This window comes from Lampetra planeri, chromosome 41 (genome assembly GCF_965212315.1).
Source record: "Lampetra planeri chromosome 41, kcLamPlan1.2.h2, whole genome shotgun sequence".
In the NCBI taxonomy this organism is placed as follows: domain Eukaryota; kingdom Metazoa; phylum Chordata; class Hyperoartia; order Petromyzontiformes; family Petromyzontidae; genus Lampetra; species Lampetra planeri.
In genome coordinates, this window is record NC_136147.1 from 1,416,626 (window position 1) to 1,420,267 (window position 3,642).

The following is a 3,642-nucleotide window of genomic DNA, read 5'->3' on the forward strand; positions in this document are numbered from 1 at the left end:
GGGGGCTCGACCCCGACCCTGACTGGCGCCTGCTGCTGCTGCTGTGTATTTGGAGTTTGCGGTGTCTCTCTCTCTCTCTCTCCCCGTGGTTGCGTGGATTTTTTTCGCAGGGTCCTCCGGTTTTTACCTCCACAATTAGAAACATGCGTTGAGATTATTTTGATTATTTTGGTGCAATAAATGTCCAAATGATGGGCCACTTTGTTGAGCTATCATTTGTGGTCGCTTCTGAAAAATAAGTGAATACCTCAGTGGGCTTTGCCTGGTAGGATGGGGATGGTTTAGTTTTAATTGTGTTTGTTTCGGTGATTTGTTTACCTTTCTTGTACTTTGCACGACTATCATGTCTGTGTACTGCTTGTTGCTGTAACGTTCTTGCCCGCCACTACTAGACATCTGTGAAAAAGAGCTTTACAGCTCATCGGATTCCTCCAGTACGAATAAATATTGAGATGTTGATTGATACTATATCTGTTCATTGGAAAATGGGAAACATGACCACGGCTGCATGTGCAAGCACACGGCCTGCAGGTGCCAGTGCTGTCTTCTCACGGTAGCGAAATCGATCGCAGAGCAACAAACGGCAATTCCACATTCCGGTGGCCAAGGCAGATCACCGCGTCAGACTCCGGCGGAGTGTGTCGTGGTGACGTCTCCCTCGTGTTTGTGGATCGGGGCAATGCGTCGGGATGCGGCGGCATGGTCTGTTCTGAATGGCCACGGTCGCACACAACCACGACTGGAGAGTTTTTAATTTCCCATTTCTACTTTGGGTCTTTCGCAACAATGATGGCGATGTGAGGCCACAAGCTAGAACTCAGATGCAATGCGATCCTGCCATCTGGTGAACACCCTCGGTATAACACTTTGTTACCGTGGGTCCTTTTTTTTGCCAACATCAACGTACGAAAAATAGGGACTAGGTCTAACCCCTTCTGGCAATTAAACAGGCGTTCAGATATTCAAACACAAAATAGATTACTTATTTCGAGGAAGCAAGTCTGCACTAAGCACAGGGGCCGTCCATAAATGACGTCACGCGATTTTGGACGATTTTTGACCCCCCCCCCCCTCGTCACGCGGCGTCACAAAAAGTCAGACCCCCCCTCAAATGTGATGTTACAAAGCTCTGCCCCCCCCCCCCCAAACCATATTTCCATTTTGAAAATAAAACATGCTTCAAATCGCTTTAAACTATTGTCATTGTAGTGCGTATTTAATGTGGCGCTGCACTCTGATGTTGTAGGAGAAAACATGTATTAAAAAGTCTATTTAATTAAGTAGAACGTGTTGTCTATATTTATTTAAAGTTACGCATTTTGATGTGACGTCACATTTCTCACCCCCCCCCCTCCGTCAGAGATCGTCACAAATGTCTGACCACCCCCCTAGGTGCGTGACGTCATTTATGGACGGCCCCACATCTCCTTGTGGTGAAGATGCTCTGATAATTAATATATGCACTGTATATGAAACACGTGTAGGCCAATCAGTTGCAAAGACACTGCTTATGTTATCAGAGCATGTTTGTGTGCATGTTCACCTCAAGTACGTGTGGTGCCATAATTATCTTGACAACTCACATATGTTGATGTGTTTGAGATGACTCATGCAGGCTTCAATGAAACATTGGGACTGAGCGCTGTCTTTTCAAATACCTGACGTTGGTCTTCAAATCTTCCCGTGGCCTTGCCCCACTCTCATCTCATTCCATGTCCCCTTCATTCTTTTCATTCTCAATCTTCTATGTCTCTCTTTCTCTCTCTGTTCCTCCTTCCCCGTGTGGCCAATCCCGTTTTTAGTCGCTCTTCCTCCTTGTACCCCTCTACTGGAATCAACTTCCCCTACACATTGAGCAACACTGCTACCCATAGACTCAGCATTCCCCGTGTTTAGTGTACACGCCGTAAAACGTGTTGGGAATCGACAGGAGGAAAGTTGGACTTACTAACAAATCGACTTACGAACAGACCTCTGGAACCTGACTGCTTGAGTGAAGGCGCTCTATAAATGTTTTTGTGGGTCTTATATCGTTGACATTTGAAACAGCGCAGAGTACATTGGAGCTGTATCCTAGGATAAAATTATGTTTTTATTTAACCTGGTTTCCATATGTGTGTGTGTATGTCAATGTGTTTGTGAGTCTATGTATGTGTGTGTGAGTTGATATGTGTGTGTAACTCCATGTGTGTGCGTCTAAAGTCGATGTCTGTCTGTGTGAGTCCATGTGTGTGTGTAAGTCGATGTCTTTGTGTGGGTGGGTCAATGTCTGTGTGTGTAGGTCGATGTGTGTGTCTGTCTTTTTCGCCCGGGCAACGCCGGGTACTTACCGTGAGTTGTTAATATAATCTTGACAAGTGCAAAACAAAGCAGCATACATTCTTCTTGGTTCTTTCGGTAAAGTCACGTAGAATGGAAATAATAAAATAATAAAATAAAACATTATAAAATAATTATCATGACGTTTCGGCCACAACGCAAGCAGCCGTCCTCAGGTGAAGACCAGGTCTGACGCTGTCTCCCCGACAGACCTGGTCTTCACCTGAGGAGGGCTGCTTGCGTTGTGGCCGAAACGTCGTGAGAATAATTTTATTATGTTTTATTTCATTATTTTATTATTTCCAATCTACGTGACTTTACCGAAAGAACCAAGAAGATGAATCCCTGCAGTCACGAAAGCTTTAAATCGAAATTCAGCATACATTCGTTTACAACACTGCCCTCTCCTGGTGTGCAATGTGTATTGCGCCTATTCGCAATGTCGAGGGCTGCGAGCCACGGAGGGTTTCAAGAGAGAGTTCGTGTAGTTTTGATTGTCTAAATGGTCCATAGTTTGGGTTGCGTGCTTTGTGCCTGTAATGTTCAGTTCATGTAGATGTACAGATTGGCCCGTTGACGCTTGGATGCCGTTAATGGTTAGAGCAGTGTTTTTGAGGAGGGATGTCAAATCCAGATGTTGTGATGTTTTGGTTCTCGAATGAAATGTTGGTTCTGGGCGTCCGCGTTTTCCCTTCTGTTCGCCAGCGTTCTTCCGTACTTGCTCCGGCAAAATTGGAACGATAGAGAGAAGATAAAACATGACCCCCTGCGCAAGGAATGACACGCAAGTTCGTGAAGCGTTCCGTATTTTTTTTGCTGGACATCTGTGAAAAACAACCTGACAGCTCATCGGATCCCTCCAAGTAGATTAAAAAATATTGTGAAGATTCTGGGATGTTGACGGCGCGATCTGAGAAGGGGGGTGGATCGGGGACTTGGGACGGAGGTGAGATCCGTCGCTGTATTCCCAACAGGGATTTGCCACAATGAATACAGGGCATCATCTATCAGGGCCTCAGTTAGCCAGAGGGCAGGGTGTTGATGTATCAATACAAGTGGAAAACGGAACACAATCTGAAATGTACACAAAGGATGAAATTTCAGTGATGCACAGAACGAGGAGCATGTGGATAACAGAACGTACACACATTAGAGACGTCACATTGTTCACGTGGGCTTCGTGCACAGCATGAGACCAATGACGGCATTGGAAGGAGGGTAAGGAGCCCGAGAGGACGACCACCATGGAGATGGAGTGATGAGATCAGTTCATGCGCAGAGGCTATACGTGAACCGTGAGCGATGGTGATGGCGTTGGGGGAG

At 45.9% G+C, this 3,642-nt stretch overlaps 1 non-coding gene across 1 annotated transcript; it reads left to right on the forward strand.

Annotated features, from left to right (window-relative positions):
- Window positions 1-3,024: 3,024 nt before the first annotated feature.
- LOC144732217 (U6 spliceosomal RNA) lies at window positions 3,025-3,131 on the forward strand. The gene has a single exon (XR_013588161.1). It is a non-coding gene; the product is annotated as a U6 spliceosomal RNA (small nuclear RNA).
- The last annotated feature ends 511 nt before the right edge of the window (window positions 3,132-3,642 follow it).